The 23,229-nt window shown below is 39.5% G+C and overlaps 1 protein-coding gene across 6 annotated transcripts in view; it reads left to right on the top strand.

Moving 5' to 3' along the window:
• The first annotated feature begins 6,433 nt into the window (after nucleotides 1–6,433).
• PLEKHA1 (pleckstrin homology domain containing A1) overlaps nucleotides 6,434–23,229 on the top strand; it is a 90,868-nt gene continuing 74,072 nt past the window's right edge. For all 6 annotated transcript variants that reach the window (XM_043985019.1, XM_043985023.1, XM_043985021.1 and 3 more), the window contains exon 1: nucleotides 6,434–6,566. The gene's annotated coding sequence lies outside the window, so the exon portion shown is untranslated. The remainder of the gene's footprint in view (nucleotides 6,567–23,229) is intronic.

The following is a 23,229-nucleotide window of genomic DNA, read 5'->3' as shown; positions in this document are numbered from 1 at the left end:
TTCCCATCTTCGAGTTGAAATCATCAAGTATATATTGATCTGATTTGAGGGTCTTATAATTTTGTAGAATTTCTGTGCCACTTTGTCTTCAGCAACTGATGTTGGTGAATAAGCAGTGATTATTGTCATGTTGCTAAAGCCTCAACCAGCACAGTACTGTAAGTGACTAGGGAGATTGCCTTGAGTTGGGCTGGTCCACCACACTATCTCCCCTGAAAATACTTTTTTTTTTTTTTTTTGGTGAGGCAATTGGGGTTAAGTGACTTGCCCAGGGTCACACAGCTAGTAAGTGTTAAGTGTCTGAGGTTGGATTTGAACTCAGGTCCTCCTGAATCCAAGGCCAGTGCTCTATCCACTGCGCCACCTAGGTGCCCCCTGAAAATACTTTTATCAACACTGCAATATATGATGGCTAAATGCCCTATAAAATTAATATTTCTTGTAACTTTTGTGAGTACAATAAAATTGATTTTACCAGTTCTTTTCTTTGACTCTCCAGGGAGCCCCCTTCCATTAAGATGCAATTTCCTTCCTTCTTTTGATGTTTATATTGAGAATGTCAGGATCGATATAATTTCGCTCCTGTCACATTTCCATTCATTGGTCATTGGATGAGAATCTCACATTTAGAGTGCCAACAGTCAAATGGAAATTTATTGGTGGTCTAAAAACTGTGATTCTTAGCAGCCTTTGCCCCCTGTCCTGCCCCTCCTGTCACTGTGACCGCAGAAGTGTTGGTGGGATACACTGGGTTGAGGTCATTTTTATCTGTGACTTTGTTTCATGGATTCCCATGGTCAAAAGAATTTCATAAGTAGGTGGCCAGCTTACAGCTGATGTGCCTCTCTGTGGCTGGTCCTGGGAAAATAGGGCCATACGTGAAGTCTTTTGACCCCCAGAAGAACCTGCCAGAGCTTCCACTCCACAGACATTACATTCAAGAACCCAGCATCACCTTCATGCCACTGTGAGGGATTGGAATAAGACTTTTTGTAGGCTTCCCCCACCCGCTTCTGCGTTATCACTTATGTCTCTCTTGGGTCTCCATTTTAGCCAATAACATGCCATTTTTCAAGACAGTTGGGTTCAAAGATCTAGTGTTAGGTGCAAAGCAATTGCTTTGTCTTTCTTCCATCACTGTATGTAAAGTTAGTCATACTATCTTGAAAGAAACTGATGACTATCTCACAGTGCCTCTAAACAAATTAACTGACCAGTGTAAACATTTTATAAAATAGAGTGGTATAGAAGTAAAATACAGTTATCCCTTCCACATGATAAGGAATTAGAGGCCAGACAGTCCTTTGATTTGGAAAATCCCCATAAAATTTTTTTACCTCACTCCACCCCCTTCATACCAGAGAAGTCTGATTTTTTTCTTTTTCTATTTCTCTCATGGGGTATTTACAGTACCTTATTGTAAAATTTGGGTTAAGTATTTGGTCATAGGTTCTGTTGGCCTTCTAGGGTCATCTAGGGTCCCCAAAATTTCTCTAAAACTCCCATTTAATTGTTTATGGTGACCCATAATATAGTGAAACCACAATGAGGAAAGTCAAGATGTAGAAGGGATAACTGTATTGTTGACACAATATTTGTAAAGGGCTTTTGCAAACCTTAAAGTACTATATAAATGCTGTCATTTTTGATTATTGTTGTTATTATTAAAAATGGGCTTCTTGTTTTTTTTTCTTGAATAGATGATGTGATATTAGAGAAAAAACAATGAATTTGGAATCAGAAGCAGAACTGTAGCTAGGACAGGCAATTGGACTTTTCTAAAAGTTACAACCTCCCAGGAACCACTTTCTTTATGCAGCAGTCCTCTGTCTCACTTACTACATTTCTTTAATAGTCTGTGTCCTTTAGTCTAACTGACCCTTCCAGTCTCTCTAGAGTCTGGTCTACCCTATCTTGGAACAACTATTTCTGGGGCAGCTTGATTGAAATGAGATGGGGAGTTTATTTGAATATGCAAAATCCCCCCAGAACTCTGGACCAGCAGAAACTTTGGAAGAACATACATATGTTGGTTATCTGAAGAAGAAATACTGGATCATCCATTATTGATGTTATCACTCCTAGGGGATTTTCAGAGTTAATAGAACTTGTATGGTTCAAGCTAGATTTCTGTAGTGTGATTTTATCCAAGACATTAAAATAATATGTCAAACAACTGAGGTCCTCACATAAATCCCTGTAGCACTTTGCTAAAGACCTCCTTTGAAGCTGAAATTGAACTATTCATGATCATTCTTTGTACTAAATGCACCTAACTTGTCAATTGACTAGACCACATCACAGCATCTTTCCCACAAGAACAGTACAAAACTTTTTTATGTGCTTTCCTAAATCTAGGTAAACTATCTCTCCAGAATCATCCTATGCTAGTGGTCAGTTAACATCCAAACCCCCCCAAAAAAGAAATAATGTTAGTTTGGCATGACTTGTTCTTTTTTTTTTTTTGTGAGGCAATTGGGGTTAAGTGACTTGCCCAGGGTCACACAGCTAGTAAGTGTTAAGTGTCTGAGGCCGAATTTGAACTCAGGTACTCCTGACTCCAGGGCCGGTGCTCTATCCACTGCGCCACCTAGCTGCCCCAAGCATGACTTGTTCTTGACAAGCCACACTGACTTTTTGTGATCTTCATTTTCCTAGAGGTTGAGTAACTGTTCTTTAATAATATGTTTGAATTTTACCTGGCATTGAATATTGAAGTCAAACTTATTGGGCTATAGTTTTCATGCCCTCTCTCTCTCTCTGTCTTTTTTTTTTTTTTTTAGTGAGGCAATTGGGGTTAAGTGACTTGCCCAGGGTCACACAGCTAGTGTTAAGTGTCTGAGGCCTGATTTGAACTCAGGTCCTCCTGACTCCAGGGCTGGTGCTCTATGCATTGCACCACCTAGCTGCCCTTCTCTCTCTGTCTTAATCAAGTCATTTTCTCTTCTGCAAATCCTGAGGGTCTACTTCTATTTTCCACAAATGTTCAAAGGTCACTGTTGCTGACTCAAAAATGTTATCCACCTGTGCTTTTTGCACCAGAAGATATAGTCCTATCCTTCCACTAATACAGCTAAAAAATCAACTCCCCCCTCCCCCTTTTTGTTGTTGTAATTTCATTGCAAGCCCAATTCTGAACTTTAATCTTTCAGAAATTTTTCTTCTGGGACCATACTAGGTGTGATAGGATCACTATCTAATGTAGTTTCCCCACCACATATATCAGGCCAATTTTTTCCCTGAAAGAAAACAAACAGTCCCTAGTACTGGACTGGTTCAGAGGTCGAGGCTAAACTACATCTACCTGATGGCTTCTGGCCAGATTGACGCAGTCACCCAAGGACATAAAAAAACCCACCTCCATGGAATCAGAGTCCTTCACACTTGATGGATAGCATAAGACTCACCACACCCTTCCCTGCAAAGCAGACACATTTCTAAATTTCTACATAGAAGCAAAGGGGGCTGGCCAAGTCAACCCAGGCTAAGAGCTTCAGCAAACTTGTTGAATATCCTCTCTATGCTATGGCTAAGTAAACTTCTTTTGTTAACCATTGACCTACCTATGAGTCTCATTTCATTCCAATTTGGAACCTAAACTAACAGGAAACTCCTGAATCAAACTTCTCCAAAAAGTCGAATATAATTTTGTATTTATCCTCTATTGTATGCCTTTGTTTCTATTTTCTTTCTTTTTCATGTTTAGGTTGACAGCAGTGATCTCATGAAATGCTATGAGTATTAACCCATGAATAGTTACTTAAATAGTGCCTAAACTGAGATTATAGATGTGATAATTGGAAAAAAAAATGGACTTGTTTTAAGTTCCGAAGCCTTCGATTTTCAGTACCTTTAGGGTCACTCTGAATGACATAGAATTTGACAGTTGTAGAGAATTTTTTATATATGTTAGTCCGATTCTGTCTTTTGCTGTGTACAAATCTAGTTTATAGATTTTTTTTTTCTGGGACAATGAGGGTTAAGTGACTTGTCCAGGGCTGGATTTGAACTCAGGTCCTCCTAAATCCAGTGCCACTGCTCTATCCACTGCGCCACCAGCTGCCTCAAAATGCCTCTTTTTTTTTTTTTTGTGGGGCAATGAGGGTTAAGTGACTTGCTCAGGGTCATACAACTAGTAGTTGTCAAGTATCTGAGGTCAGATTTGAACTCAGGTCTTCCTGAATCCAAGGCTGGTGTTTTATCCACTGTGCCAACTAGCTGCCCCCAGTTTATAGAATTCTTGACAAGTGACTATGTGACTTCTGTTTGAACACTCCAAAGGATGGGGCATTCACTATCTTTCCCAGTAACCCATTCCACTTTTGAATAGTTCTTGAGGAAGTCCTTCCTTATGTCAAAGATGAACTGTTTCTCTGTAACTTTTGTTACAACTGTTGTTGGTAATTCTAGGTGCTAAACATAATAAATCTTATTCCTCTTTTACACATGCCCCCTTGTACCAGAAACTTCCTCCTGGCCTGAGTAACACTTTGGAGACCTCATCACTTCTAATATGGGATTTGTCAGCATTTGGTACTTCCCCAAAGGTACACCTCTGCTCTCCTTATTTTTATTTATTTATTTATTTATTCATTCATTCATCTATCTATCTATCTATCTATCTATCTATCTATCTATCTATCTATCTATCTATCTATCTATCTATCTATCTATCTATCTATCTATCTGCGGGGCAGTGAGGGTTAAGTGACTTGCTCAGGGTCACACAGCTAGTAAGTGTCAAGAGTCTGAGTCCGGATTTGAACTCAGGTCCTCCTGAATCTAGGGCCGGTGCCTTTTCCAGTGCGCCATCTAGCTGCCCCCTCTCTGCTCTCCTTAAAAGTGCTCAACCTCAAAAGGCTCAAAGTAGTTTTAATTACAAAGTAATGAATACAGAAAAAATGCTCCTCCTATACCCTAAAGAGTTATCACTTTCTCTCAAGCACAATGGGCAACCCTCCTCCCAGAGACAGGTAAAATCTCTATGATTTAAAGTAGTGGTCTGGGTGAGATTTGAATTAATGAGGAGGCTCCACCCTTTGCCTCTTCTCTATTCTCTTAGCTCACTTAACTTTCTCTTCCTTGGTGCTCTTTGCAGGACTGAGCCTTCCTCTTTATGATACTGCTTCTTGTTTTCTTCTTCTTTTTTTTTTTTGTAGGGCAATGAGGGTTAAGTGACTTGCCCAGGGTCACACAGCTAGTAAGTGTCAAGTGTCTGAGGCCGAATTTGAACTCAGGTACTCCTGAATCCAGGACCGGTGCTTTATCCACTGTGCCACCTAGCCGCCCCCTACTCTAGTGTTTTTGCCAAATACATTTTATTTAGAAATCACACCTCCAGGCAAGAGTGACTCTATTCTGTTAAAACCGTTCTGTAACTTGCCCTTGCCCTCTCACTCTAAGGATCTCTTAGGATTTTAGAAGACTTTTCTTCTTTCACTATTAGAATGAATCTGTTTTTTAGTGAGTTCACCCGTTTTCTTGTTTCTCCCTACCTTCACGGGGGCTGCAATTTCCTCACCTGTAAAATCAGGTATTGGACTAACGTTCCTTTTAGCTCCAAATCTGAGCTTTTCTTCAGAGGCCTAAAGCTCTTTATTACTCTCTTTTATATCATGTATCATTAACCTTTCTGTAAAGATTTGTGTATATGGCTTGGGGTGTGTGTGGGGGAGGGATGGAGATGGAATCAAATTCTATTTAATAAACATCCATTCCCAGTGGACTATTTGGAGATAGAGACCCTTAGGAAGAATTAAAGTACACAGAAGTGATGAAGTTTATTTCCCAGGGTCACTCAGTAGTTCTCTCCTCTCTCAAATCTGCTCCAGCCAGGGCTCTCTTCTCCCTGTTACGGAGCAGCACGCGAAGCCCCAATACTGATGACAGATCTTTGAACTCCGTGTTCCAGCCAGGAATCAAGACTCCTCTTTCTGGCAAAACTACAATTCCCGGCAGGCCAGGCAGGGTTCAGCGAGGCTCTCCTTCCTGGTGGGTGGGAGGGGTAACACCCACTCCAGGGCGGACTCCGACCCCCGAACAGACCACATGTTCCCTCGCCCCATTCCAGGGCAGAGAACTACAGAACCCGACAGGCCACGCCAGCGGGATCCTCAGCCTCGGCGCCGCCTAGCATGCCGGGACTTGTAGTCTGTTTGGGACGAGAGCAAGAGGGTTGGAGGGAGGAACCGGCTTTGGAATCTCAGCTGCTGTCTGAAGTAGGGAGGCGAAGAAGAGAGCCGGCGCGCCTGCGCAGCTTTCTGGGTTCGGTCCGCCGCCGCCGCCGCCGCTCCTGCTCCGTGCTTGTTGGACTCTGGCGGGGAGGGGCGGGGGGGACTCGAGGCGGAACGGATGCTCCCGTGCGTGCAGAGGGAGCTAATAAAGTTTTTGAAGGAGGAGACCGCGGGGGGGAATCCATACGGAGGGGCGGGGCTGGGGTGAGAGGGGCCGGAGGCTAAAAGAAGAGAGCCCACGGGACGCCGGCGGGAGGAGCGCCGCCGAGCCGAGCCGAGGCGCCGGGGATCGTCCCTCTCGTCCCCTCTTGCAGAACCGGCCCGGGACCCCTGGTGAGTGCCGGGGTGGGGGCGGGGGGCAGCGGCGGCGGCCGTGCTGCCCTCCCCTTCCCCTCCCCCTCCCCCCCCTGCTGCTCCTGAGGCGAGGGGCGGGCCCTTCCCGGGACGCGCCGGGGCCCGGGGGAGTGGGGGGAAGGTCGCGGGCGGGGCCACCCCGGGCGGAGCCGCAGCCTCCCGGCTCGTTCCGGGCTGGTTCCCCGGACCCTTCCCCAAGAGAAAGCAGCCGTCCCTCCATCCCTCCATCCTGCCACCCCTCCATCCCTTCCCGCACTCTTTGGGAAACTCCTCTTCTTCCAAAAACAAAGCAAAAAACTTTGCAACTGTGGTCATCTTTAAGAACGGGGGGGAGGGGGGGAGGGGACACAACCCGGGGTCCGTGAACTTGTTCTTCTTGTTTTAAATGGGACCTTATGCCCCAGTATTTTGTTTTATGCGTTTAAGTTCGGCGGAGTGCCGCACTGCCGGGGGGGGGGGGTCCGTGACTCTCCCCCGCCTCCAAAAAATGAAATTAAACAAAAAGGTGAAGAGCCCATCTCCTGTTGGAGGGGCTGCCATCTGGACCTCCTCGAACTAGATTTGTGCAAGTCCAGCCGGGGGCTGCGAAGCCCCGGAGATAGCTCTTCTTGCCTTTGCAGTCCACCAGCGGCCGTCTTTATTACTACTATTATTATTATTCTGACATCACCTTTCCTAGCTGGCTTCTGGAGGCTAGATCGCTGGACAGGAGGAAGGGGGAAACGGGATTGTTTCAGCGCAGGAGCGATGTGGGCAAGAAAGTTGGCAAAGAATTGCTGGAGAAGAGGGTTTTGTTCTCCCAGCAAGGAAATACTGTTAAGTACTAGATGCTTCTTTCTTTTTCTCCCTACTTCATTGACAGAGGGGTCTCTAGGTGTATGAATTCCGCTGGAAGCTGTATACAGCTTTTTTTCCCCCTCCTTCATTGACAGAAGGTTCTTGGTTTATGAATTCTAATGGAAGGTGTTAAGCCTTTTTTTTCCTCCCCTTTCCTTTTTCATTGACAGGGCTCCCTAGGTATTTGAATTCTACAGGAAGCTGTGTTCAGCTTTTTTTTCTTCTTTTCTATTTCATTGGCAGAGGGTTCCTAGGTGTATGTTGATGGAAGCTGTTACGCTTCCCCCACCTTCCTCACACTTCATAGGTGTATGAATGCTGATGGAAGTTGTGTTAAGCTTTTTTTTTTCCTCCTTCATTGACAAGGTTCCTAGTTATATAAATTCTGCTTGGAAGTTGTTACTTCCCCCACTCCCCTCTCTGCTTCATTGACTGGGTTCCGAGGTGTATGAATGTTAGGGAATCTGTTATACTTTTATCCCCCCTAGTTCATTGATAGGAGAGTTCCCTAGGTATATGAATTCTGCCAGAAGCAGTGTTGTGGTGGAGCAAAACCTGTCTTTGAGTGTGTAGGGAACCATGAAACTAATTTTAAAAAACCTTTTATTTATAATTTTAGAGTATCAGACTTGTAGGTAAACTCTTCTTTTGAGGTTTGATTATCCATTAACTGGTCTAAAATCCATGCAGTTTCCATTTCACAGAACCAGAAGAGAGTCCCAATTTGGTCTCTACCCATTTAACAGATGAAGAAATTGAGTTCCAGAAAAGCTATGTGATTTCCCCAAGGCTGGGCTCTCCCCAAGTGCTAGAAATAGAACGACTCAATTCAGGCCTCTTTCCACCTAACTGAGATGCGCTAGAATCATCCTTAGTGGTTTGTGGTTTTTTAAAGCTGTCTCTTGATCCTCTTAGGTAAATCAAGACTGAAAAGGCTTTAGACAGTGAAAGTGACCTTATTCATAGTGGTTGTCTGAAATATTATTTTTATTTATTGCAAACCTTAATAGCTGTACCATGGATTATATAAGTATTGGTAATATTGGTTGTTGATTGGTTGAATTTTGGAGCAATCAATTTTTGAGAGCAGGATGGAAAAAGATTTAAGGAAGGAAAATTGTTAGCTTATTTTGGTCTTTTTTCCCCGTACCCATCATTTTTTGCTCTTTTGGAAGTTTACTGTGCTTTCGAGCGTGTGTGTGTGTGTGTGTGTGTGTGTGTGTGTGTGTGTGTGTGTGTATACACATCCATTCAGCTATCTAATCTATCTAATCTAGTTTCTCTCTCTATCTCTCTATCTCTCCATCTCTGTCTATCTATCTATCATGGTTTCTTTTCTCTCCATTTATCTTTATCTTGGTTAACAAAGTGTCTTTCTGCAATGATTTAACAAAATGACCTTTATAAATTTGAATTTTTTTGGTCATAAAAGTTTTTGTACGTGTCCAGTGTTTGAAATAAGTGATATACTGTTGCATTTGTACAGTTGTCATAAACCTTAAAACGAGTGAGATGCTTTTTGTTTGGTTTGTTAGAGGGGTAAATTTGGGAGAGGATTTGGGTTTAAATCTTATCTCTGACACTTACTAACCTGCGTGTAACCTTTGGTTAATCACTCAACCCACTGATCCTCAGTTACCATATCTATAAATATGAAGGAGGGAGTAGACTGCTTGTCGCCCCCAAGGTTCCTTCTAGCTTTATGTCTGTGATCCTTAAGTACAAATTTTTGCAGACCTTTTTCCTTTGTACATAATTGCACTGAAATTCGTGGTAAGCTTCAAATAAGCATTACATGATTAGGAGAAAAAAATCAATTTGCCAAATTTTATCTTTTAACGTTTAACTCATTTGCAAATTGAGTGTCTTTGCAAAAGGAAATCTTAAATGTTGGTCCCATTACTTTCCATACTCGATCAAGACCAAAACATCGATAGCAAGAATGACTTGCAGGCAGCAGAGATAGTTTCTCCAAATATAGTCAGGGCTCTTTTTTTCCTAACTTGCTTAATTATTTCTAGTGAAGGTCACTTTTGGAATACTGTCAGTCAGCCAGCATTTATTAAACACTTAAGTACTGTGTGCCAGGCACTGTGCTTTTGTGCTGGGGATACCCGTACAGAGAATGAAAGTAATAAATTTGAACTTTAAAATGTGTCGTAGAAGAATTTTGGATGATGTACTTTTAGTTATTTTATTATGCTCCCCAAATGTTTCTATTAACCAATTTTTGGTACATAATATTTGTTGCATTAGCTGTTCTTTCATATACCGAAATAAATATGTACACACATACATATAAAATACGTTTTGTAAAATTAAGGAGTTGGAAATTCCAAATTATCTGAGCTTATATTAATTTTACCCAGTTCTGTGAATTTGTATTTTCATTGCTGCTTTAGAAAAAATCAGTAATTGATTAGTCAATTTTTTTTAGTGACATTGGGATACTAAAATAAGAGGGGGTTTATAAACTTAAAGCAGGTCAGTTGTATATGTGTTGGCCTTTTTCTTATGCAATAATAGCTTATCAACCAGAAGAAGAAAGACAGTAAAACAGGATAGCAATACAATTGTTAGGAAACTCCCATGAGCTCATAATCCGGAAGGACTTTTTTAGAAGTACTTAAGGATGTTGTATTATTATTATTATTATTTTTTGTAAAGATAGCTATGTGTCAAGTGCTACTTGTGAACATAAAGAATCAATTTTAAACCATTGAAAGTTCTTAGAACATCTTTATCAGGGAAAAAACCCTAAATATTTAAAATTGCTATTAAGAATCCTAAAATATTCTAGAGTCTTTTAAGAGTGGCTCTTGTCTGGTCTCTTTGGAAGTACTGTATTGTAAATCTGACAAATAGTCAGATACTGATAATTCCACAGTTGTTTTGACATTGTGATACTTTGTGATACAGAATGGCATCACAAATTATGATAATGTACTGGGTTTAATTATTAGCATAATCCTAGAGACTTTGACATCAAAATTCATTGTTTGGAACTAAATCAATCTTTATACTTGCTTTTGTCTCAGTTCTCATTTGAAAATGGGGAAGAAAAGTAGTGTTTGGAATATAGTAATTATAGAACATTAGTCACCATGGGCCCTATTGTATTTGGGACTTTCAATCTTATTGCAGTTTTTACAAGGAATTAAATTCACACATTTTAATATGAAACTGTTGATAATCCTAATATCAAAATATATTTTTGAATCCCCTAATTTATTTTTACTGAACTTATTTTTATTTCTCAGGTAAAATAAGTAATTGCTCCAACTTCTTTGTATTTAGCTGTATATATTATATTTTTATTTTCCTTTAGTTATAATTGCATAACATTTAGAAATACACGAAACTGAATAGGAAATTAGTGTTTAGGATAATGGAAATATTATTTGTCAGGGAGTTAATAGGCCTAGAAGCTTTGATATGTATGTGATGCTTAATTATTTTTAGAAACATAAATATATGAATGGGATATTTTCTTTGAAAAATAAGACCTTCCTGTTGGGGTTAGTTAAAGCCAACAGGAATCTCTTACTCTAATGAGAGGAAGGAAACTTTTTTTAAAAACTGCCTTAACCCGAAGTATTCTTTCCTCCCTTAAAGTTGCAGTATGATATAGAATGTATGGGTGTTTAACTTCTAGAAGGAAGTATATAAGCACATTTTCTTTTGCAAACAGGCACTTTAGGAAGTCTTTTGTTTGGTTCAGAGTTGCTTTGATTTAAGAAGTTACTTCACCAAATATAAGTTCTACTTTTAATCTCAAAAAAAAATTCATAGCTCCTCATATAATAGTTAAACTGTTAGTGTATTTTGAGAAAACACAATGACGAAAAAGCTATTGTGAATTCATTAAATCTTTTAAGATGAAATTGTTATTAATTCATCACAACAATATTTGCCAGCTTTTAAAAAAATGCAATATTTTGTATGTGTGAAACAGTGTGCAGTCTACAGAAGGAAAAACAATTAAGTTATTATACTGAGTTATTTAGTGAGCTATCCCATGCAATAATTCTGTACCCCATAATCCTTGACTCACAAATTGGGAAATAGTATAAACTTTCTTTGGAATGGAACGTTTTTTGAATATGAAGAAAGCCAGAAAGTTTTGGGAAATTGCAATAATTTAAAGTAAATGTGAAATAAACATTTTAAATATTTTAAAACCTGTTGAACTTTCCTGATAGCAGAATACAAAACCTTTAACTTTAATCACTGTGGATGGAGATCTTTTTCAAATGTTATACTTTTCTTTCCCTTTTTTAAACATTCTACTGGCTTTTTCTTTCATGTCTCCAGGTCATTATAATGGATCATAGTTATTATACTCTACCCTATCTAGTGATACCCTTCGGGCTTATTGGGGCTTAGGAGAGCCTTTTGCTCTTAAGCTTATTGGCCCTAGAATACTGTCATTTTAGAAGTTACCTTTTTAGAGTATTCTCTTCTCCTTCCCTCATTCTCTATATTACTTCTTCATTGCCTATAGTAGTTTGTATATCCCCATCTCCTTGGCTACTTTTAAAGAACTGAAAATAAGTAACAATAACTGAGATTTACATTATGCTTTGTGGTTGACTTTCTCACAACAATCCTGTGAGTTGGTATATTGTAGGTGTAAGCATTATCATTTCCATTTTCACATATGGGTCTTTTTTCTCATCCTTTCATTCTTTTTGGGGGTGGGGGCAATGAGGGTTAAGTAACTTGTCCAGGGTCACAGGGCTAGTAAATGTCAAGTGTCTGAGGTCAGATTTGAACTCAGGTCCTTCTGAATTCAGGGCCAGTGCTTTATCCACTGTTCCACCTAGCTGCCCCTACCATTTCCATTTTATAGAAACCAGAGCTCAGAGAGTTTATGTGACTTGTATATGGTCACACAGCTAGTGCTTCTCAATTCTGGGATTTAAGACTTTCTACTGCTTTACTACTACATGGCGCTGCCTGTCAAACTCCAGTTGTTCTTAAAGCTACAAATAAATAATTCTCTCAGGTATCTTCTAAGAGTAAAAACACATGAGCTTTGGTGTATGCACTTCGTGACATCCATTTTTGCTGCTTAGAGTCCTTTTTTGATTAATTCCCGTTTCTGAACTATATTCCATATAAATGAGGTTATCACGTAATGCTTTTGGATGGGTGGGATATTTCAGTGCAGTCTTCATGTCGTTTACCTTCCGTTTTCAGATTTCATTGTTTAATTAGATCTAGGTTTGGATGAAAAAAACTGATAATTCTTGTATGGTAACTTGATTGTGGATGGCACTTAGAATCATGGGATTTCTTAGTTGTTGAGGTGGAAGAGGGTTTTAGAGATTATCTAATCCAACCCTCTTATTTCAAAGTTGATAAATCTGAGGCCCAGAGGGACTAAGACTTTACTTGCTCAAAGTCATAGACCTATCCCAAACTAGGATTTGAATCCAGGCCCTGTAATTAAGGTCCTAGTGGTCTTTTATCTGTTGGTTGAGCATTATCAATCAGGAATAGCGTATGATTACTAATGTCAATAGATAAGATCTTTTTAAAAAGCAAATTAGTGAATAAACTTCTTGACTGAGTAGATTTCTTAACTAAATAGATATATAATAACCCAGTTCCTTCAGAAAAGGATCCCTTCTTGTCAGCTGGATTAGGGTTTGTTTCCTCTGGCAAGATAATGATCATATAGAAATGAGACTCTGTCTGTGATCTGTTTGGATGGCCCAAGAGCTGAGTGACTGTGTGTGGCTTCCAAACCTTGCAGCCATGCCTATGTGTAGTATTTTATACGCAGTGACCCTGATATGGGAAACATTGAGCAACACTATTTTAATGTAGAGTTGAAGTATTTGTATAGTTTTCTCTTTTATAAATACATGTTCATATGTACCTCCTTTATTATTGATTACTTGGCATTTTAGAGTCTTCAAATTATTCAACTAGGTGGTACAATGGATAGAGCCCTGAGCCTGGAGTCAGGAAGACCTGAGTTCAAATGTGGCCTTAGATACTGGCTAACTGTGTGATCCCAGGCAAGTTAAGTTTAAGAACTTGTTGGCCTCAGTTTCCTCATCTGTAAAATGAGCTAGAAAAGAAAATGGTAAATCTCTCCAGTATCTTTTCCAAGAAATCCCCAAATGGGCTTAAGAAGAGTTACAACTGAACAACAGCAAGAAATTATTCAGGGCAAAGTGGCAAAGATTGTATAAAGAGCCAACTCTTTATATAACAAAAATGTATAAAGCAATTTTTTCCATTTTATAATGTAACTGATCTGCATTGTGACTTATCTGCGTGAGTTCCTAGTGCTTTTGTACTACGGGCACCATTTTTGGTTTTTTCTACTGTACTTTAAATGGATGTTAGTATTTAAGAGTTCACTGTTTTGCTTGCTTTGCTTGGGGATACAGTATGATAAGAGCTATCATCTGAAGGATTTTATAGCCGGCTCTTTCAGTAAAAGAATAATTGTGTTTGGAGCCACAAAGACTTCTACAGAATTTTCCCTTCAGAATGCAGTTGCTTTGTTGTTTTCTGTCAGAAACTCCTTCCATAGATGTTCAAAGTGTAAGACTGAGCCTAAAAATCTTCCTTTTATCATAACCAACATGATTCAATTCAGGGGACCCATTGAGGAAGTGTATGGACAAACTAGAGTCATCTAGAGGAGAGTATCTCGCTTGGTGAGGAGACCCAGAACCATGTCAAAGGATGATTGATTGAAAGAACTTGGGGATGTTTAGCCAAGGAAGATGATTTGGGAGGGATGGCATAGTTCTTGGAAGGCAGTTGAAGGACTGTCACACGGAAAGAGGATGACTTGTGTTTTTTTGGTGTCCACGGGTAGAAGGAAGGAAAATGGAGAGAAGTTATAAAGAAAGGCAGCTTCCCTTTGCTTTGGAAGGAAACAGTGAACTTGACAAAGATGGAATGGGGCTGCTTTGAGGCTGTAGTTTTCCCCACTACTGGGGAGTCTTTATTGGAATGTGGGATTAGATGCCACCTCTGAAGTACTTTTCAGCTCTTTGGTTCAGCAGTTTCTATGTTTATTTATTATAAATAACTGTGAGTCATGTGGTATAGGCATATTTCCATTTGAAGTCCTCACACATGATTTAAGGATCCACTATCTGCAGAGTATAGTTCTGCAGGTCAGAATCAGCGATTTCCTAGACTTCCAAACGGATTTACAAATTTCCATTTCTTTTCCCATGGATACTGCTCCTGAGTTGCCCTGGAAGTTGCCCTGATCCACAGGCTTGAGATGCAGAGCCTCTCTGTAGACTGTAACCCAGCTGTCATCTCCTGTTTCCCTTTCTGGGGATTGCACATATGCTGCATTCTCACTGTTCTCTGCTTTTCACCGTTCCCAGCCCATTGAGGTTCGTCAGTCTTTCTCTCACATCTCGTTTTCCTCCCTTCATCCTTCACAGAACCTGAATTGGAAGGAACCTCAGAGGCGACTTATTACAGCCTGTGTTTAGACAGTAAACCTTTGAAGAATTTCCATTGGTCAACAATTATTTAAGTGAATCAGGAACTGTGCTGGGAGATAGGGGTTACAAAGACAAAACAAAACAATCCCTGTCTTTAAAGGAACTTATATTCTACCTGGGCAAGTAGCATGTGTATTTATAAGGAGGGACAAAATCCATACAATGTAAATATCAGGTGATCGAGGGCAGGATGTTGTCAGGAAAAGCCTCTTGTGGGAGATGGAGCTCACGCTGAACCTTAAAGGATGCTGTGGCCTACCTTCTAGTCACCAGGAACATAGGCATGAATGTGAGACATCAGAGGAGCCCAGAGTGAGAGGGTGGAAAGGTAGTAGATCCCAGGAGCAGTGGGCCAAGTGTGGGACTTCGTGAGCAGGAGAGTGGCACGGTTGTCCTGCCTGCACTTCAGGAATATCACTTGGGCAGCTATGTGAAGATGATGGATTAGCTAGGGAAGAGTGTATTGAAATGGTTCAGATCAGAGGTGAGAAGGGCCTGAAATAAAGTGGGGCAAGAGACATAGCAGTGCAGAAGAGGGGAGCAGCTTGAGAGAGGCCAGGGCTTGGCAGCTGATTGGGTATGAGAAGTGGGGAGGTGAGTGGTGAGCACAGTTGACTCCAGGTTATAAATTTGAGTGATTATGGAATGGTGCCCTTCAGAGAAATAGGGGTTTGGTTGAAAGAAAATCAGTTCTGTTTTGAATATGTTTGCTTTAATGGATATGAGTTTGCTTTAAGGGGAAAACCTACTACCCTCCCGAGGCAGGCTTCTTTCCACTTTTGGGTAGTTAAAATTGTGATTTCATTTTAAGTATCCATTATTCAAAGGTACAGAGTCCTGATGTCATTACCAGGTTCCTCTTCTGCATCTCCTTACATCTCTATTCTTCAGAGAGCTGATGACAGAGTGTGTATTCCCTAAATTTGCTTGTTGACCTAGCAAAAGAACATGTATGAAAGAGCATGTTGTCCAGTTTGCATGGAATGTAAAGTGGTGGTGGTAGGGGAGAAGTGTGTGAAGTGTCTCAAAAGATTAAGCCAGATTGTGAAGACCTTTTGTTGCCAAACTGGGGGACTTGTATTTTACCTTAAAGGCAGTAGGAAGTCACTGAAGATGTTTAGTTTTAGGTGTGTTGAGTTTGATATGCCTATGGGATGTGGAGTTGGAGAGATGAGGACTAGGTGTATAAATCTGAGAATCCTCTTCATAGAGATGGTGGTTGAGTTTTTAGGAGCCATGAGAGATTGAGAAAAATGAAAACTGGAAAAAAATCCCATTAGATTTAGCAGTCTTGTGGTGTGATAATTGGAAGGTATTGACAAGTAAATGGGAGTTGGGATAATATAGAGCAGGGCTTCTTAAACTTTTTCTGCTCACCAACTCCTTTTTGCCTGAGAGATTCAAATGTGACCCTGGGTTATGGCTACATAAAATAGGTATATATAACCTTTTACCGTTGCCAAATTTTTCATGGACCCCCCCCCCATTCAATTATGGGACCTCATATGGGGTCATGACCTACAGTTTAAGAAGCTTTGGTATGGAAGACAACTTTTTCTAGGATTTTGGCTTTGAAAAGTAGAAGAGATATGCATATATACCTGTATTATAAAATAAGAAATCTAAAGTACCCTTGATTGTTTTTTCTCTAAAAGAAACGTGTTGGATTTCATGATATTTTTTTCTTCTGATAGAAAAATAATATTTATGGATATTTCCATAGAGCATTCAAGCAACTTGCTAGATTGGCCAACAAAATTTTTATTTAGAAAAACAATATAACTTCTCAACTTGGGAATATGAGTTGATCCTATTTGAACTAAAGCAGTTTTAGTAACCAAATCAATTTTTAAAAATTCAGTGAAACAAATATTAAGACACCTGCAAGGCACTATTGTGCTTGTTGTTTTGGTGGCTAGAAATACAAGAAAGATAAAGTCTTTGCCCTCGAGGAGTTTATTAGGGGAGATAAGATGAATACATAATGTATTACAAGGAGGAATATAGTGGCAGTAGAGAGTAATGACACAAAGTGACATTCATAAGAGAGAGGGGGCCTTAGAGCTGGAAACTAAAGGATGAGTTTAATTTCATGGGCAGAAATGGAGGTCAGGAGGCCAGATAGTAGTCAAGTTGGGTTTTTCCCCCTGTAGAATGGTGTAGTGAATGATAAAGCCATTTGATCCTATTGTAAGTAAACAAAAATAGTCCTTGTCCTTAAGGAGACAACACATATAGCATTTACCAAACACATCTAAGGAAGATAACAGGTAACCTTGGAGGGGAAGGCATTTACTGCTGGGAGGAGGGAGGAAATAGGAACCTTCCAGATCTAGTCCAGCTACCTCATTTCTCACATGGTCCAGCAGACCTAGAGAACTGAAGTGACTTGTGTCGCTTTGAACTGGCAAATTGCTGATGGGAGCCTCAACGTCAAGCTCCCATCCTTTTGCTTTCCCTATCATATCTTACCTCTTGAATATGGGATAGTACAGTGATTGGCCTTACTGGGTTTAGGGAAACAAGCGTGTATAGAAAATGAGGGCTCATCTTGTGGAGCAACATAAATGCTACTTAAAGGATTTAGACTTGGTCCAGTGTAGGTAGCAGTTGTATTGTCTTGAACAGGATAGTGACAATTACTGTTAATTTGCTGTGTTGTGTTGCTTAAGTAAATTACTTTCTCTCTCCAGGCTTGTTTCCTCCTCTGTAAAATGAGGGGATTGGCCCAGATCTCTATGGTTTCTTCTAGCTCTAGCATTCCTTAAACCTGAAATGAAAGCAATGTTTTAGGAAGCTAAACATGCGATATTCTCCAACAGGGTGTCTCTTAGTAGGGGAGAGCAGCAGCAGGAACACCATTATTGCAGTAATCCAGGTTGTGACTAGGCTGGTAGGCAATTGTAGAGGCAGGGAGAATTGGAGAAGCATAAAGTGATAATCATTAAGACTTCGTGATTGGGGGCAGCTAGGTGGCGCAGTGGATAAAGCACCGGCCCTGGATTCAGGAGTTCCTGAGTTCAAATCCGGCCTCAGACACATAACACTTACTAGCTGTGTGACCCTGGGCAAGTCACTTAACCCCCATTGCCCTGCCAAAAAAAAAAATATTAAAAAAAAAAGACTTTGTGATTATATGTAGAGAATGAAGTAGAACAAGAGTCAAGTAAATATGAGGCCCAAGATTTTGATCCCATTGGACCTGGAAACTATGTCTGACAAAAAACACTTGTTAGAGAGTGAAATTAATTTTAATGTGTTCCACACTTTTGTGTTATACAGAGCATACAAAAGACAAATGCCCTTTATGCAAGGAGTTTACAATCTAATAAAGAGAATAATAGTGATTTTCTTATTTGTTTAGTTGTTTGCAAAGAGATGATTTAGGGTAATTTGTCTTTTTCTTTATCCTTTCCAGAATCTTTGTCTCACCCTACTTGATCTGAGTGAACTTTAAAACTGGTTCTCTGAGTAAAGGGAAGGGATTCTTGATACTCAGTAAAGCAGCTGTATTTTTGTGATGTTTTGTGTTCTTTGGAGTTTGTGAACTGTGTATGAATGAAAGGGACAGTAGTCATTTTTCAGAATGAAGTAAAATTTTGATTGTTGAATTCAAATGGGGCTGGACCACCATAGTTGATGAAAAATTTGAAAAATGATGAATTCTGGTTAAAAGTTATGTGAAATGAGAATTATGGTGAAGCTGAAACTCATGAAGGACATCATGGTGCAGTGGAAAGTGGTGGATTTGGAATCAAGTGACCTGAGTTCAAAGGCTGTTTCAGGCTCTTCTTGCCTCTGTGAAGTTTACTTAACTGAAATTGGTGACTGTGTTGGCTTAAGGGGCAAAGACTGTCTTGCTTTTATTTGTATTTCCAGGCTCAGAACAATGCCTGCCATATATAGTAAGTAAATGTTTTTTCCTTCCTTCCTTCCTTCCTTCCTTCCTTCCTTCCTTCCTTCCTTCCTTCCTTCCTTCCTTCCTTCCTTCCTTCCTTCCTTCCTTCCTTCCTTCCTTCCTTCCTTCCTTCCTTCCTTCCTTCCTCCCTCCCTCCCTCCCTCCCTCCCTCCCTCCCTCCCTCCCTCCCTCCCTCTCTTCCTTTTTCTCTCCTTTTTTCTTTCTCTTTCTACCTATCTCTCCATTACACACTGAGAGAAAAATTTAAAAGCAAATAAACCTTTATAACAAATAAACAGTCAACCATGGCCTCACAGTGGCCATGCCCCCAAAATGTCTGTCTCAACACCTTGTTTCTATCTCTTTTCTGTCAGGAAGTCAGTGACGTGCTTTCTGATAGTTCCCTGGGAGATGTGGTTGGTCATTCCATTTTTTTCAAAGTTGTTTTTCTTTACGATATTGTTGTCCTTGTATGAATTATTCTCCTGGTTCTACTTATTTCACTCTGATTTAGTTTATACAACCCAGATTTTTAAAAAAATTCATTTTTTGGTCATTTGTTAATGACAGTTACTATATTCTAATTCCTTGAGGCATTTCCCAAAGATGGGCACCCCTCAGATTCTGATTCATTCCCTTTTATCCCTCCTTTTAATTTCTCCTTCAAGATCAGGAGTTTGTGATTATTCCTTCCCTTGCCTAGTTTGATGTGTTTCTATTGCAAACTGATTAAAACCTTTGTTTATTTCCGATTAGAGTGAGCTTCCTCTGATTGCCACTCCCTACATGCCTTCCTCCCATTTGTTTACTCTTCTTACCTGTCCCATTTAAGAGATAGGAGTTCCACCCCCTTCTTCCACCTTCCTATCCCAGTGCATTCTTTTTATCCTTCTTTCTCATTCTCTTAAAGCCCTCCAAATGAAAACAACTCTACCCCCTGGACCTCTGTGTTGTTTTTTGTTTTGTTTTGTTTTTTAAAATAACTCTCTCTGTATCCTTTGAAGACTTTAAGGTTCTCAAGTGATACTTTTTTCTTCTTCCTGTATTCATGTTAGATCCAGATCATCGTACAGCACCTTCCAGTTGCTCAACAATAAATGTACCTTTCTAGGTTTCTCTTGACTTGTGCACTTCTGTCTTACCATTCCTACTCAGTGGTTTTTTTCCATCAAAAATATTTGGAAGTCCTATAATCCATTAAAACTTTTTTTTTCCCCTCTGTAGGATTATACTTAACTTTTCAAGGTAAGTTATTGGTTGTAAACCTATCTCTTTTGTTTTTGGAATACTGTATACAAAGAGTTCCTCTTATAGTAGAAGCTTCCAGATCCTACCATTCATTAGAGTTCGAGCTCCTTCAGGGCAAGGATTGTCTTCTGCCCTTCTTTGTATCCCCAATCCCTGGTACCTTGACTGGAACATAGAAGGTGCTTAATAAATGTTTATTGACCCACTGACTGACCCTGATTCTAGTTTCTTGGTACTAGAACTGCTTCTTTTGAGAGGTTTATTGTATTTTTTTTCTTTGACATGGGAGCTCTAGTGCTTAGCACAGTGCACCTAGTATGTGCTTAATAAATAAATACCTGTTGACTGACTGGATTTTCTGACTGTGACATTCCCGAGTAGTCATTCAAAAAACATTTATTAAGCATGCACTATGTAGGAAACACTGGCTTAAACTTGAAGGACACAAAGAAAGACAAAAAAACTGCTCCCTGTTCTCAAGGAACCCAGAGTAGAAGGGGAGAGACAATATTCAAACAACTGTACCAACAAGATCAATATAGAATACATTGGGGGTAATCTTAGAAAACAATAGTCATAACAACAATGACAAAAATGACCATTTATATTGAGCTTGCTATGTGATAGGCCCTGTGCTAGGTGCTTTCTTTCTTTTTTTTTTAAATTAATAAAGTATTTTATTATATTTTTCCATTACATGTGAAGATAGTTCTCAACTTCTGTTTATACAAGCTTTCCAATTTCAGATTTTTCTCCCTCCCTCTCCTCCCTCCCCCCTCCCCTAGACAGCAGGCAATCCGACATAGGTTATTTTTATATATATATATACACACACACACACACACACACACACACACACACACACACACACACAATAACATCAAACATATTTCTGCATTAGTCATGCCATAAGAGAAAAATCAGAGCAATGACGAAAAACCTCAAAATAGAAAAACATCCACACCAAAACCAAAAGAAATAGTATGGTTCATTCAGCATCTATACTCCACAGTTCTTTTTTTTTTTTTCTTGGATTTGGAGATACTCTTCTATCATGAGTTCCCTGGAACTCTTCTGTACCATTGCATTGGTGAGAAGAATATAATCCATCTCAGTAGATCAGCACTCAATGTTGATGATACTGTGCACAATGTTCCTCTGGTTCCGCTCATCTCACTCATCATCAGCCCGCACAAGACCCTCCAGGTTTCTTATAGCACAATGGTATTCCATTGTATTCATATACCACAACTTGTCCCACCATTCCCCAGTTGATGGGCATCCCCTCAACTTCAATTCCTTGCCACCACATAGAGAGCAGCAGTAAATATTTTTGTACATGTGGGTCCCTTCCCCCTTTCCCCTTTCCATGATTTCTTTGGGCAAAAGACCCGAAAGTGGTATTGCTGGGTAAAAAGGGTATGCACAGCTTTATCGCCCTTTGGGCATAATTCCAAATTGCTCTCCAGAATGGTTGGATCAGTTCACAGCTCCACCAACAATGCATTAGTGTTCCAATTTTTCCATAGCTTTTCCAACATTTATTATTTTCCTTTTTTGTCATTTTAGCCAATCTGATAGGTGTCAGGTGGTACCTCAGAGTTGTTTTAATTTGCATCTCTCTAATCATTAGAGATTTAGAGCATTTTTTCATATGGGAATAGATAGCTTTGGTTTCTTCATCAGAAAACTGCCTATTGATATCCTTTGACCATTTCTCAATTGGGAAATGACTTGTATTCTTATAAATTTGATGTAGTTCCCGATATATTTTAGAAATGAGGCCTTTATCAGAAGTACTGGCCATAAAAATTGTTTCCCAGCTTTCTGCCTCCCTTCTAATTTTGGATGCATAGCTTCTGTTTGTACAAAAATTTTTTAATTTAATGTAATCAAAATCATCCATTTTGCATTTTATAATATACTCTATCTCTTGTTTGGTCATAAACTGTTTTCCTTTCCAAAGATCTGATAGGTAGACTATTCCTTTCTCTCCTAATTTACCTATGGTATCACCTCTTATGTCTAAATCATGTACCCATTTTGACCTTATTTTAGTATAAGGTGTAAGATGTTGGTCTATGCCTAATTTCTGCCATACTATCTTCCGGTTTTCCCAGCAGTTTTTGTCAAATACTGAGTTCCTATCCCAGAAGCTGGAGTCTTTGGGTTTATCAAACACTACATTACTTGTGTCATTTACTACTGCATTTCCTGTGCCTAGCCTATTCCATTGATCTTCCACTCTATTTCTTAGTCAGTACCAGATAGTTTTGATGACTGCCACTTTATAGTAAAGCTCCAGGTTTGGTACCACTAACCCACCTTCCTGTGAATTTTTTTTCATTATTTCCCTGTATATTCTTGATTTTTTGTTTTTTCCAGATGAATTTTGTTATTATTTTTTCTAGCTCTATAAAATAATTTTTAGGTAGTCTGATTGGTATGGCACTGAATAAGTAAATTAATTTAGGCAGTATTGTCATTTTTTACTATATTAGCTCTGCCTATCCATGAGCAATTGATATCTTTCCAATTATTTAGATCTGATTTGATTTGTGTGAAGAGTATTTGGTAGTTGTGTTCATAGAGTTCCTGGGTTTGTCTTGGCAAGTAGACTCCCAAGTATTTTATATTATCTACTGTTACTTTAAATGGAATTTCTCTTTCTATTTCTTGCTGCTGGACTTTGTTGGTCATGTATAGAAATGCTGATGATTTATGTGGATTTATTTTATATCCTGCTACTTTGCTAAAGTTGTTAATTGTTTCAAGTAATTTTTGAGTTGATTCTCTAGGATTCTTTAAGTATACCATCATATCATCTGCAAAGAGTGATAGTTTTGTTTCCTCCTTGCCTATTCTAATTCCTTTAATTCCTTTCTCTTCTCTGATTGCTAAAGCTAACATTTCTAGGACAATATTAAATAATAGGGGTGATAATGGACATCCCTGTTTCACCCCTGATCTTATTGGGAAGGCCTCTAATTTATCTCCCTTGCATATAATACTTGCTGATGGCTTTAGGTAGATACTGTTTATTATTTTAAGGAAAGCTCCACCTATTCCTAAACTCTCTAGTGTTTTTATTAGGAATGGGTGCTGTATTTTGTCAAAAGCTTTCTCTGCATTTATTGAGATAATCATATGATTTTGGTTGGTTTTC

The sequence above is a fragment of the Dromiciops gliroides genome, chromosome 2 (genome assembly GCF_019393635.1).
Source record: "Dromiciops gliroides isolate mDroGli1 chromosome 2, mDroGli1.pri, whole genome shotgun sequence".
NCBI classification, from domain to species: domain Eukaryota; kingdom Metazoa; phylum Chordata; class Mammalia; order Microbiotheria; family Microbiotheriidae; genus Dromiciops; species Dromiciops gliroides.
Note: the sequence above shows the minus strand (reverse complement) of the source record. Positions and strands in the feature narration are given on the sequence as shown.